This window comes from Chiloscyllium punctatum, chromosome 15 (assembly GCF_047496795.1).
Source record: "Chiloscyllium punctatum isolate Juve2018m chromosome 15, sChiPun1.3, whole genome shotgun sequence".
Taxonomy (NCBI): domain Eukaryota; kingdom Metazoa; phylum Chordata; class Chondrichthyes; order Orectolobiformes; family Hemiscylliidae; genus Chiloscyllium; species Chiloscyllium punctatum.
In genome coordinates, this window is record NC_092753.1 from 88,045,571 (window position 1) to 88,060,591 (window position 15,021).

The window sequence follows — 15,021 nt, forward strand, 5'->3', positions numbered from 1 at the left end:
TTGTGTGATTTCGCCCATCAAACTAACACTGACTCTGTCCATCCCGGGCTTTATCCCATGCATTTCTCCAGCAGCACCTTACTGAGAGAGCAGAAAGTGATGGCAGGAAACATAGTGAGCACTATCAGCACCAGGTACACCCCACAGACCCCCATGGCCAATGTTACATCACACCATCCCCTCAACCCTTTTCAACCCTCCCTGTGGAGACCCACTGCATTGAAATTCACTGACAACTGTTCTACCTGCCCCTGAACTCTGACATTGTACCTTAATGATGCCCAAATTGCACCGCTATACTAACCTTGGGAAGGCCACTGCCATGAACTACCACCCCCGTATCCCAGCATGCCATCCAGTACTGCTCTGCCTACACACATAAACCTTCAATTTCACTTGCCCCATCCTTCACCCCACCTCAGTAAATGCTGCTGTTGCCGACTCATCCCATCCAGCCTTGACACCCCCATTCTCTCTCACAGTGATCCCTCTGTGAACCCTAGAACCTCCCCCTCTTACTGAACCTGCCTGAAGATCAACAGACAGGCATCCAGACTCCAAGTCTTTGAGTTACTCTGTATGAACTGTGCCCTCGACCAATGGTGGTCCTCCTGGTCTGGACTGAGAGTTCACCCATGCTAGTTTCCAACAGTGCCATCTGGTTGAGTAATTGTGTGATACATGCACCATTCAGACAGCTGGTATGTGCTGTCGGAGTTACATTGACTTCTCCAAGTGTTGCTTGCCATGGGTGGAAGTCCCACCCTCAGGTGATGCTGACTGATCTGTTTGGCATGGCACAGTGGCTCAGTGGTTAGCACTAATGCCTCACAGCACCAGGGATCCAGGTTTGATTCCTGCCTCAGCCTGTGTGCATTTTGCACATTCTCCCTGTGTCTGTGTGGGTTTCCTCTGGGTGCTCCGGTTACCTCCCACAATCCAAAGGTGTGCAGATTAGTTGAATTGCCCATAGTGTTTGGGGATGGGTACATTAGGGTGCATTAGTCTGGGGTAAATGTAGAGTAGTGGGGGAATGTGTCTGGGTGGGTTACTCTTCGGAGGGTCGGTGAGGACTTGTTGCACTGAGGGCCTGTTTCCACGCTGGAGGGTTTCTATGATTCTATGATTGGCTGCCGGCCCCAGTTGTCCCAACAATGTCAGTATTGTAGGCTGGCCCATGGATTCTGAAAGAAAATAGGCCCTGGCACTTTGGATCTTGACGGGAGGGGGCTGCAAGGTGATACGATGATGTTCTTTGTAACCTTGGTGACAGAACAAGAAGGGTGAGGAGCTGGGTTTCATGCTGTGATTAGGTAGAAAGGGTAGAATGGTGCTATTGTCTCAGGGAGTGAGGCTGTAGGTGAAGGGGGCACACTTGCTTCATTGCCCCCTGCCTAAAACACCACGGGCAAGGGAACATAATATCCAGCCCAAGGTTAGGGCATCAGCTCCCTTCCAGACCTGTGTCTCTGGCATTTTCATTATACTTCTGTAGAGTCACCCCATGACTGTGCAGCCTCTAACCCTGGGTAGTGCTGAGCCACACTGTACAACCATGTTGATAAGCAGATAACACTGTGGGACAGATTTTCCCAGCATTTGAAGGACACCATCAATGCTGAGAATGTTGGGAAAATATGGCAAAGATTAAAATATACCATCCTTAACATCGAGGACAAATAGGTCAGACCTTCCCCTTAAAGATTCAGTGGGGTAGGATGGCCTCCCATCCCACCAGATCATGGCTCCCGCTACAGGAGCACTCACAGCGCCAGAGACCCGGGTTCAATTCCCACCTCAGGCAACTGTCTGTGTGGAGTTTGCACGTTCTCCCCGTGTCTGCGTGGGTTTCCTCTGGGTGCTCCGGTTTCCTCCCACAGTCCAAAAATGTGCAGGTTAGGTGAATTGGCCATGTTAAATTGCCCGTAGTGTTAGGTGATGGGGTAAATGTGGGGGAATGGGTCTGGGTGGGTTGCTCTTCGGAGGGTTGGTGTGGACTTGTTGGGCTGAACTGCCTGTTTCCACACTGTAAGTAATCTACAAAAATGAGGATTTGGAATTGGTCTGTGACCATGTCCCGGGAAATCCTCATGACAGGACAGAAGCACTTTGTGCCTTTAAAATGTGCCATCCTTAACATCAAGAAAAAATAGGTCAGACTTTCCCCTTACAGCTTCAGGTTGGATGTGAATCTCACCAGTCAGTAGCATTAACATCTCACTGTTAGTTCATCTGATCTCAGTTACATGCAGGTTGTTCTTCTCCCAGGTACCAGATAGACCATACCAATGGTCGATATGAAAGTCGGAGCAATGCAGTTCACCGACATCTTCGCGGGCATCCCACTTAGTTGACTTTCCTCAATACCTTCGGGTGTGCTCCATGAGCAGTGACCGCCTGCACCCTCCATCCATGGACATTGGCATTGGCAAAGTAACAACCTCACCATATCACGTTGAGCCTGACACTGCATCACTCTGTCACAGAGAAGGTGATGATCGTCCTGCTTAGTGTCCTCAACTTCCTCATCGAAATACAGCTGCTGCTCTCCAGCATCCATCACAGCCTCTCTGCGACCCATGCAGAACCCAGACCACTGTGATTATATGTCACATTCTCTCTGGATTGTAACCCAAGGCATCCCTAGGCCAATCCATACATCCAAACCTCATTTTCAGAACCTCAGGCAGCATGATGGCTCAGTGGTTAGCAGTGTTGCCTCACAGCACCAAGGGCCAGGGTTAGATTCCATCCTCAGGTGACTGTCTGTGTGGAGTTTGCACATTCTCCCTGTGGCTGCGTGGGTTTCCTTCCACAGTCCAAGGATGTGCAGGTTAGATGGATTGGCCACGCTAAATTGCCCATAATTTCCAGGGATATGCAGGGTAGGTGGATTAACCATGGGAAACATAGGGATAGGGTAAGGTGAGTAGGTCTGTGTCGGATACTCTTCAGTGGGTTGGTGTGCACTCAATGGGCTGAATGGTCTGCTTCCACATTGTAGGGATTCTGTGATTTTCAGGAGGCCTATATTCTGCTGTAGGTGCAAGAATGGAATGCACTTTCTCACTCAGGGGCTGCGTAAGAGAGTCATCAGCCAGGACTGCAGAGAGTAGACCTTGACTCCCTTTGTAAGGTTTCTAGCTCTTGAAATAAAGCAGAAAGTTGAGATTTCTCAGGGTTATCAGCACCAGCTTCCAAGATTCCTGGCACAGACTTCTAAATTGTGGTACTTATAAATGAGATGACTTGCACATTGGTTGGAATGGAAGTCTTTTCTGTTAATGAACTCATTATGATATTGATGTAACATGGATCCAGTCTATAACACCCTGTCCCTGGGAGATGTTGGCAAAGTCTACTGTGTGGCCTGCAACACTGAGCTTGGAACGGAGAAATGAGATGAAGCATTGCAACCTGGGTCCAAATTGGGAACGGCCTTGATGCATTTGTAAGTTAAAGATTGCAAGGTTCCACACAGACCTCCAGCGGTTCCTTGGAAGCAAACAGTTGCATAAAAGTTTAGTTTTCCCCTCACCTTGACAGCCAATGGGGTAGGATGGCCTCCCATCCCTCCAGATCATGGCCCCCGCTACAGGATTTGGAATTGCTCTGTGACCATATCCTGGGAAATCCTCATGACAGGACAGAAGTACTGTGTGCCTTTAAAATACGCCATCCTTAACATCAAGGAAAAATAGGTCAGACTTTCCCCTTACAGCTTCAGGTTGGATGTGAACCTCACCAATCAGTAGCATTAATATCTCACTGTTAGTTAATCTGACCTCAGTTACATGCAGGTTGTTCTTCTCCCAGGTACCAGGTAGACCATACCAATGGTCGATATGAAAGTCAGAGCAATGTCAGAAAGGCTGCAGCTCACTGACCTCTTCTCTGGGCATCCCACTTGGTTGAGGGATTGAGACAGTAAAGTGCAAATGGATAAGGAAAGGCAGGGTGCTGTGAGCATCCAAGTTAGGATGCAAAATGAGAGGACACAAAGTAGGCAAATGATGAGCTTACAGATATCATTTTGGCCTAAGCCATGAGATGAGTGCCTGTTCCTGAGAGCCAAGTGTCCTGGACACAGATAACATTGAAAGGTGTCAGTGTGCTCCAAAGGGCAGTGTTAAAGTGGAAAGCGGCATTGACAATAGATTGGAGATGCACCATGATGATGCTGTGAGGCTGATATATTGGTAATGCTAACTTTAGAGCCATAGAGAACTATAGCACAGAAAAAAGCCCTTCAGCCCATTGCATCCAAAACAATCACCTCACAAGTCAATTCTATTTTCCAGCACTTAGTCCTGTATGCCTTGACATCGCAGTGCATATCCAAATACTTCTTACTTTCATGGATGGAGGCTGTGGGTGGTTGCTCCCCATGGAGCTTGCTCCAAGATGTTGGTTACCTCTGTCCAGGACGGACAGCTGAAGGAGCAAGTTGTGAGCTGGAGTCATCAGGCTGACTTTCACATTAAGAATTAACACCACTTAGTTTCTATTTGGTGCATGGGAGAATAGGATACTGTCTATAAATGAAGCAAGATCAGCTCCAAATAGCATGCAAAGGCAGCCAAATAATTTTGTTATCTCACGTGGAGAATTGGACTGCTTCTTCTCAACATTGAGAAACACATTTCTTCCAAACGCATTATATTTTCCTAATACCCTCATCAATGTCCATGTCATTCAGAAGTTGGGATAATCCCATGCCTGACTCTACACTCTCTGAGGGGACCGAAGTGAAACAAGGACATAAAGATTGATAGACAACAAAATACTGAGGGTTAACAAGCTGTACCTCATTCATCTTGAAAAGAACGGTGACCTGAGGAAGGGTCTTTGCAACTGTGAGTGATTTTGGTAAAGTGACCACAGAAAAAAAGAGCAGCCACTTCCAGGGAAGCATAAAAATTAGAGGTCATCCATAAAAAAATGAGTTACCGAGAGAAAAGAGGACACAAAGAGGTGCAGATTTGGCGAATTGGCCATGCAAAACTTCTCTGGAGTGTGCAGGGATGTGCAGGCTGGGTGGGTTATCCAAGGGATTTTGAATTAGAATTAGCTTTATTGTCACACGTACTCAAGTGAGTACAGTGGAAATTTATAAGTCGCCACATACAGCACCATCTTAGGTGCAAAGATACTTAAATACAGATTCTAAAGTATAAATTCTTCGGGCAAAACAAATTAGAAAAACAAAGAAATAAAAAGTTTATCATTACACATCATAGGATTAATTTAGAGAAATAAGGAAATAAAAAGTTCCAAATAACAGTCCTTCCAACCCAGTTCACGCTGGCACCTAGCCTCTAGTCCGTGCCAGGCCCTGGCTCCAGACCATGCCAGCTTACATCGCAAGACTCTTGAGGCTGGATATCGCTCTGAAATCAGCTCATGGCCGGAGGTCCTCGCTGAGAACACGCCAGACTGAAAGACAGCCATACGCCATTGCGAGACCACTATTTCAGGCCACCGAGAGATCACCACACTAGACTGAGGGACCGCCACACCGGACCAAGAGACTACCACACCAGGGCGAGAGACCACCACACGGGCCAAGAGAGTACCACACTGGACTGAGGGTCTGCCACACTGGACCAAAAGACTACCACACCAGGCTGAGAGACCACCACACGGGCCAAGAGAGTACCACACTGGACTGAGGGTCTGCCACACCAGACCAAAAGACTACCACACCAGGCTGAGAGACCACCACACAGGCCAAGAGACCACCACACTAGGCCGAAGAATCACCACACCAGGCCGAGAGACCACCACACTGGGCCAAGAGACCGCCGCATGGGGCCAAGAGACCACTAACCTAGGCCAAGGAATCATCACACCAGGGCGAGAGACCGCTACACGGGCCAAGAGACCACCACACTGAGCCGAGAGACCACCATACTGGGCCGAATGACCACCAACATTGGGCTACTGACAGACCATCACACTGGGCCAAGAGACCACCACACCAGGTCGAGAGACCACCATACTGGGCTACTGAGAGACAACCACACTGGGCTGAGGGACCGCTACACTGGGCCAAGAGACCACCACACTCAGCAAGAGACTGCAAACCGGTCCAAGAGACTGAAAAATGTGTTGCTGAAAAAGCGCAGCAGGTCAGGCAGCATCCAAGGAGCAGGAGAATCGACGTTTTGGGCATAAGCCCTTCTTCAGGAAGGGCTTCGTGAAGAAGGGCTAATGCCCGAAACGTTGATTCTCCTGCTCCTTGGATGCTGCCTGACCTGCTGTGCTTTTCCAGCAACACATTTTTCAGCTCTGATCTCCAGCATCTGCAGTCCTCACTTTCTCCCGGTCCAAGAGACCACCACATCAGGCCGAAAGACCACCACTCCAGGCCGAGACCACCATACCAGGCCAAGAGACCACTACATTGGGCCGAGAGACCACCATACCAGGCTGAGAGACTGCTACACTTTGCCAAGAGACCACCACACCAGACTGAGTGACTGCCACACCAGGCCAAGAGATCACCATGTCAGGTGGGTGCTAAGGCTAAGAGTCCAAGTTTGCACTGAGGTCGGGAGATCAAGTCCTCGCTGAGACTGAGAGTTCAGGACATGACTGAAAAGGAAGAAGGGGAGAAAAGTCACAAAAGAGACGAAAAAAGGCAAAAAAAAAGAAAAAACGGATGGAGAGGACAACTTTGAAGAGCCTTACTCCACCACCGTTTTGGAAATACGGGATTATGAGGAATAGGGTAGGAAACTGGGGCTGGTTGGGATACTCTTTGGATAGTCAATGCTGACTCAATGTGCTGTATCTGTACTGGAAGAATTCAATAATCTTATGATTCCATCAAGTGGTGAGAACGTCAACCTCATCGCTACAAGGTGTGGGTGAAGTTAACAATAAAGATACATAGAAAGGAAAAGTAAATAAATATATGAATGTATGAGGGAGTTTGGGTGCAGTCTGAAGGTCAGTTTGGATTAGTTGGACACTTCGGGCTATTTCTATGTGATTTATTCTATGTAATGTGTCATGTAGGAAACAGAGCAACCAATCTAAGGACAGTCAGCTCCTATAAACAGCAATGTGATAATGATCAGGTAATCTGACTTAGTTTTAAATGAGAAGATTTGTAGCTCGAGGTTGAGGTTCTGGATGCAGGTTTGCTCACTGAGCTGGCAGGTCATTTCCAGACGTTTCGTCACCCTACTAGGTAACATCTTCACTGGGCCTCAAGCAAAGCCCTGTACATGATTCCTGCTTTCGATTTAATTGTTTGGGTTCCTTTGGGTTGGTGATGTTATTTCCTGTGGTGGTGTCATTTCCTGTTCTTTTTCTCAGGGCTTGGTAGATGGGGTCTAACTCGATATGTTTGTTGATACAGTTCCGATTGGAATGCCATGCTTCTAGGAATTCTTGTGCAGTCTCTGTTTGGCTTGTCCTAGGATGGATATGTTGTCCCAGTTGAAGTGGTGTCCTTCCTTATCTATATGTAAGGATACTAGGATACTAGTTTTAAATATTGGCCAGGATACCTGCTTAAGTGCTGTTTATTCTATATAACTCTGACTTTCAGATGGCTTATAAACTTGATCCTAAGATGTAATTTCTGATATTAGTTTTGGCAGTCTGAATCCAGATGCTGGCAAACAATGGTTCAGGCACAAAAAGGTCTGACAAGAATTTTCCCTTAACAAGGAAGTTACACTGCTGAAATTGAGAGTGCTTTCACCTTGCAATTACCCTTGACCCGATCGTTCTTGACAGCGACGTTTGCTGCTCGAAATGGAAAATATTTCTCCCATCCTTGACCACAACGATTGCAGAATTAAAAGAAAATATAGAGATAACCAGAGACAGAAGCCTGAATCTTAAGGAAAAGTTTGCATCAAAAAACCACAGACAAACCACAAAGTACAAAATTACAATGTGTGTGTGTAATAACAGTGGCTACGCTTTAATAGAAAGTACTAAAACTTACATAATTTTTGATTTGGAAGCTCTGGTTGACACACCCTAGAATACAGGACTTTGGTGTTGCAATTATCCAGTCTGGAGGCTTGGGTAGTCTGTCATGTTAGGACTCTCGACATGTCAGTGGTATTCATGCTGTGTGTGCTACTCCCAACCTCTGGTAGCTAATTTTTTTTAAAAAATTAGATGTCCCTGTACTTTCTCTACACTGTAAAACAGTTTTGGATATCTCCCTAGATTGGAGATGCCATATAAATGCACAGATTTGTTTTTGAAAGCTCTATTCTTAGAGGAAGGCTCAAGGGGTGCACAAATTGTATATGATTTGTGATTTAAAAAGACACATTTTCTTGCTCCCAAAACATCTAGTTGCCATTTGATTATTATAATTATAAAGGTTCAAGAAGCATTCAAGGAAGGGAAAAGTTAGTCTTTACCATCAGCATCATATCATATGAATGTTTAATGCTCTCATAAAGTGTCTGTCCTTGCTACTTTGCCAGCTCCACTTACGAAAAGTCACTAATTCCTGAAAAGAGCAGGAAGAGGAATTTGGTATGTGTCTGCTCAGTAATTCTTATGATGACATTGTGATTTCTACCCTTAAAACTCTGGCTCAGCTTTTCCCACATTAAAACGGGTCTGGTATTTTCTCCCTTCAGTTCTCAGTTCATGAACTCTGCGCATTCATTTAAAACTTTCAGAAGTTTGTCAACACCAAAAGTCTTCACCCACTAACTGTTCATTCCAGTGATCTTAAAATTGTCTTCTTATGCTTATACAGCACCAAAAATACAAACAGTAAACAATCTGTTTAACTCCCAGTAGCCATTGATGAAAGATAAATCTAAAATCACCCTTTGTTTGATGGAGGTGATGTCCTAGAGATATTAACACTGGGCTATTAATCCAGAGACCCAGGTAATATTATGGGGACACAGGCTCAAATCCCACCATGGCAGACAGTGGAATTTGAGTCCAATAAAAGTCTAGAATTAAGAGTTTTATGATGATCATGAAACTATTGTCAATTGTCAGAAAAACCCGTTTGGTTCACTAATGTACTTTAAGGAAGGAAATCTGTCGTCCTTACTTGTTCTGGCCTACATGTGACTCTAGACTCACCACGATGATGTTGCAGTTAGGGATGGACAATAAATGCTGGCCTGGCCAGTGATGCTCACAGCCCATGAATTAATTTTAAAAAAACCTGAGATTGATTTATTTGCAGAATGAAACATTGCATGCATATATCACCTGACTCCACTCAACATTTGTGTTAGCAAACTGAATTTATGGTATAGTTTCTTTCAGTTTCTATCTTTTCCTCCAGACATTTCATAATCCAAAAATCCAAACAAAACAAACTGAGGGGCACTAAAGTAAAGTATTGCAGGAGGGGGAAATAATGTGCCATAGCCCTCTCGATGCCCACCCATATTGTGATGGAGAGGGCTGGCCAGGAAACAAGGTCCACAAGGGGATCTTCAACTTCGCTGTAGACCCTTTCACATTGGCTTAAAAGGAAATAATTAAAATGTAAACCCAATCACAAAATTACCAAATCACCAAAATACAAACACCGTTCACCAAATGCAATGAGAAAGAACCAAAAATCAGAAGCCAAATAAAAATGGAAAACAAAAGGAGCCTAATCAAAATAATGTTGCTGAGGAGATAATGTACTCCAACTTCCATGGGGCCCATCTCTGTCTAAAGTGAGAACTCACAGCTTTTCTGTTTAAAAGATCCATCTCAAACCTCAGCAGCAATGGGTGGCATGATAGCACAACAGTTTGCATGTCTGCCTCACAGGATCAGGGACCCTGGCTTCGATTGCAACCTCAGGCAACTGTCAGTGAGGAGTTTGCACATTCTCTGTATGGGTGTCCTCGGGTAGTCTGGTTTCCTCCTACAGTCCAAAGATATGCAGGTCAGGTGGAATGGCCATGCTAAATTACCCATAGAGTACAGGGATGCACAGGCTAGGTGGATTAGCCATGGGCAATGCAGGGATAGGGTAGGGGTGGGGTGTTCTTCACACAGTCGATGTGGACTTGATAGGCCAAATGGCTTATTTCCACACTGTCGGGGTTCTTTAAAAAAAAAGTTTGAAAAGAAAGTTCTACCATCTTTGTCTGAAGAACTTCTTTCGGACAATTCCTAAAATGCCTTAGCTTTAGTCTTAAGGTAACACTCCCTTGTTCTGAACCTTCCCACCAGAGGAAGTATTTGTCTTCTCTCACTCTACCAACCTTCATTTGTCTCAAGTACCTCAAGTTCATCTTCCAAACTTCTGTATTCAAGGATGTGAAAACCTGGAACTGGACAGGACATGTCAGAAGCTGGGTGTGATGCCCAGTTGCAAATGGGGCACATGTAAAAGGTCGGGATGCGATCTGACCACCATCCATTTCATCTCGAGCTCACCCTGACCAGCAGTCAGCCTACCATATCTAAATATAGGAGGGTAAATGAGCTTGCTTTGAATGACTCCAATTTTACCCTGCCCATGACATAACACAGTTAACAAGGGAAGGTGAATGGAATTGAGTAGTCCAATTAGTTAGAGATGGGCCTACTGACCTTGAGCAGTCTCTTTGCTCGTTAGGGACATCCCTCCAGAAGATGGTGAAAAGCCTCACTCGGCAACCTCCTATAGCAACCATTCCACTCCCCCCCCCCCCCACCGCTCCCCCTCCCCCCACCACCCCACTGAATGCAACACTACATCTCCTAAAGCTGTTCTCCTTTTTACAGTAAATGTTTTCGATATCAATGAAAAACAGCCTGCTTTTCTCCTCTTTAGGCTCTTGGCACTAAGGTTAATTCTCTGGCCTGCTCTGGCCCTGTCTGGGATTAACTAGCTTGGCACAGACTCAATACTGATCGTGGGATCCTCTTGGTGCGATTGTTTGTCATACCATTCAAGGACTGAGCATTAATCCACTAATCCATTGATCCACAAAGCTGCAAATGAATTCTTAAGCAAAGTCTTTTGAACCTTTAAACCACTCAAGAAATGTTTATTCAGAGGAATACGTAATTGAAAATGATGAGAAAGACTTCAGGAAATTGGCCAGGTTTTCTTTGGAGTCTTTGAGGTGAACCTGATCAAAAGCTTTTTCAAATTATGAAGGGGAATGCATAAAGTGAAGGACTGAGTACCAAGGAATACAGATTAAAAACCAATTGAGTTTTGGAATCAAGTTAAGGGGGAATGTTATTGATGTGGACAATATAAATCAGCTCAAGAGGCAGCTATGTGGCCTAGCTATGAGGGTGCATGGGGCCGGGAAGGGGCAACTGTTTGTACTGGCTACAGGGTCAATAACCAGATAACACAGATTTCAGACAAAAAAAATCAGGAGGTAGGTCAGCAAAAATATCTCCTCTCAGTGAGTCGTTATGGTCTGTAAGGTACGACTTGAAAGTACAGGGGATGCAGATGTTATAGCAACATTCAGAATGGAATTAACAAAAGGAAAGAAATAAAACGAGACAGTGCGATGGACAAAAAAGAAAGGGAGCGGGGCTAAATTCGAAAAATTTGAAAAGAGCTAGAATAGACTTGATGGGTCAAATGTCCTCATTACCTGGTGCTTGACTAAATGCTTTGATGGTCCTTCTAGTGCAAGAATGGGTAGAGAATGTATGTGCTATGATTTTCTGTGGCTGTTTTGTTATACCATTGCATTTTTAAATGATTCGTTTAGAACTAGTTTATAATTATATTACAAATACAATTTTTAAAAATTTATTCATTTGCGATTATCATTACATGTTGAATAAGCAACTATCTCTTCCACTTGCCGTCCCTTCCCTAAGGGCTGATATTTGAAAAAGCCAAGAGATAATAGGGTTAGCATTTGGAAAGTAAGTCTGGAGAATTAATGGTAAAAAACAAAAAAGGTGGAAGTTGAATCGAACACATATTTTGAATCAGTCTTTGTTGTAGAAGATAACAGTAAAATCCCAGAAATAGTTGTAAATGTAAAAAGAAGGAAGGGAAGAATCCAAGGAAATAACAATCACTGAGGAAATGGTATTAAACAAATTGTTGATGCTCTGGGCAGCTCATTCCTAGATCCTGTTGCTGTCATCCTAGTGTCACAAATAAAGTTGATGTGTTGCTTTCAATTTACCAAAATCCATTAGATTTGGGGAAGGTTGTATTTAATTAGAAAATAGTGCATGTAAATCCTTTACTCAAAAAGGGAGGGACAGGTCAACAGGTAATCACAGGCCAGTAGCTTAATGTGTATCAGAGGGAAAGAATTTAAAACAAAGCACATAGAAAACTTGAAGGTAATCATGCAGAGACAACATGGTTTTGTGATAGGAGAGTCATGTTTAAACAATTTATTACCTGTTTGAGGAAGTAATAAGTACCTTGGTTAAAGGGGAACCAATGGATGTACTAGATTTCCAGAAGACACTTGAAAAGGTACAACGTTAAAGGTTTTGGTGCAGTGCTCATGGTGCAGTGAGTAACATTTGGCCAGCTAACAATCAAACAGAATGTAGAAATGGTCATTTTCTACTTATCAAACTATAGTGAGAGATGTGCTGGTGCCTCAGTTTGGATGAAGGAACACAAGATATGGTCACTAAATTTGCTGATGATGGGCATAATTAAGCGAGGAGGGAAACAATCTTAGGTGGTAAAATATGAAATTGTCCATCTTGGAAGGAAGGATACAATAAGAGCCGTATAATCTGAGTGATGACAGTTTGCAGAACTTTAAGATGCAGAGGGATTTGGGGTGTGTTGGTGCATGAATTGCAAAAGGCAGTGAACAGGTAGAGGAGGTAATTAGGAAATCTGGTTGAATGTCATTATTTATTGTGAGGGGAATTGATTATAAAAGTAGGGAGGTCATACTTTACTTTAATAGGGCACCAATCCTGGTGAATTCACACCTGGAATATTATGTACCGTATTGGTCTCCATATATAAGGCAGAATGTAAATGCATTGCAGGCAGTGTAGTGAAGGTTTACCAGACTAGAGTCAGAGTCATAGAGATTTATAGCACGGAAACAGACCCTTCGTCCGAATCATCTATGCTGTCCAGATTGCCTAAATAAATCTAGTTCATTTGCCAGCATTCAGCCCATATCCCTCTAAACCCTTCCTATTTATGTACCCATCCAGATTCCTTGTAAATGTCACAATTGTACCAGCCTCCACTGCTTCATCTGATTGCTTGTTCCATACATGCACCACCCTCTGCATGAAAAGGTTACCCCTCAGGTCCCTTTTGAATCTTTCCCCTTTCACCTGAAACCTATGCCCTCTAGTTTTGGACTTCCCTAACCTGGGAACAAGACCTTGTCTATTCACCCAGCCCATGACCCTCATGATTTTATAAATCTCTATAAGGTCACCTCTCTGTGATGCTCCAAGAAAAAAAATAACGCAATCCTATTCAGCCTCTCCCTATAGCTCAAACCCTCCAACCCTTATAATGGCATCATCCTTATAAATGTTTTCTGCACCCCTTCAAGTCTAACAACATTTTTCTGATAGCAGGGAGACCAGAATTGAATGCAAGATTCCAAAAGTGGCCTAACCAACGAACAACTGGAATAGGTGATCATCTTATAAGGAAAGGCTGGACAATCAGAGTCAGATAAGCTGGATTGCTGCTATAAACAGTTGCTGTGAACTAAGTGGGATGAATGGCCTCTTTCTGTGTTACAACCCAATCAATGATTGTCTGATTCAATGAGATTGAGGAAAGAAACCGCAGAATGGCAAATTGATACTTCCATTCAGATGTGCTGTTCCCCTTCTCCTCTGTGGGATTTGCACTTTTAGTCTTCAATCCATTTACTCCCATGGTTCAAGTATGCTGGAAGCACTGGGAAAAGGTACACAGTATATTTTAGGAAGGAATATGGGAAGAGAAAGAGGCCATTTAGTCCTTTGAGCCTGTTCAGCCGTGCATTGAGATCGTGGCCAATTTGAACTCAATGTCCATTTATCCATCCCTGCTCTGCATGCTTTCATACCCTTATCCTCCTTCTCCTGACACACAATCGAATCATAGGCTGTTTTGGAGGCTGATAGGTTTGGGGCGAACTCTCTTCCGACTACTCGTGAAGTCACAGCATGACTTTAAGTCAGTCCATTGGCTTTCAACATCATAAGATAGGAGTTTTGCCTCACACAGATACTGGACAATCAGCATTCCAGTTCCAACAGCACCACAGGGTGTGGTGGCCATTGCGGGAACTGCAGCAGTCTTTCTGGAGCAACATTGGTGGATCCCAGAGAGTAGTGCAATTGTCTACACCAGAGAACTGTCGACATTCAATCACTGAAAGCACTTAAAGACAAGATAGGAAGACTTTTGAAATATCAGGGACTTGATGGTGATGTTGAGCTCTCAAGAAAGAAGATTTAAGGCCTGGCGCAGATCAGCCAAGATTTGCTTGTTGCATAGCAGGGCACGTTTGAGGGGTAGAATAATTTTTTGCTGCTTCTACTTCTATGTTCTTCTATTCATAGGGGGAATGTAAATACCAGCACAGACTGATTGAGCTGAATGGCCTGATTTAATTTTGAAACTTCCACATCTGTCCATATATTCAGAATCGGATTTTTGTTTTTGCGAATAACATTGTCAACGGCACATTGTGGAATCCTCACTTTGCTGAATTCCTTTTTGTTTCTTTACCAGTATTTTGCTGGTAAAGGCAAAACATACCTTCCCGGAATGGCATCAAATCCTCTTCATTCCCTCACAATTTCCAGTATTTTATGCAAAAGGAAAATATTTCCATGATGTGTAGTATTTTACATTGCAATTTACAAGCTCTACATAACTCACTTTAATGACAGGTTGGCCAATTGAATTGCATGACACATTAAAGCATTACTTAATAAATACAATGGAACCTAAGCTGTCGGGATCCTGGATGGAAATAGCCAATGCCTGGCGTTAAGATTCCTGCAAGTTGCAAACTTACTGGCTTTTCCATCTCTAATGTGCAGAGGAAAACCATCTCCCACAACCCAACTCCCCCAGGCTCCCAGCTCTAATAGTTGGCATTG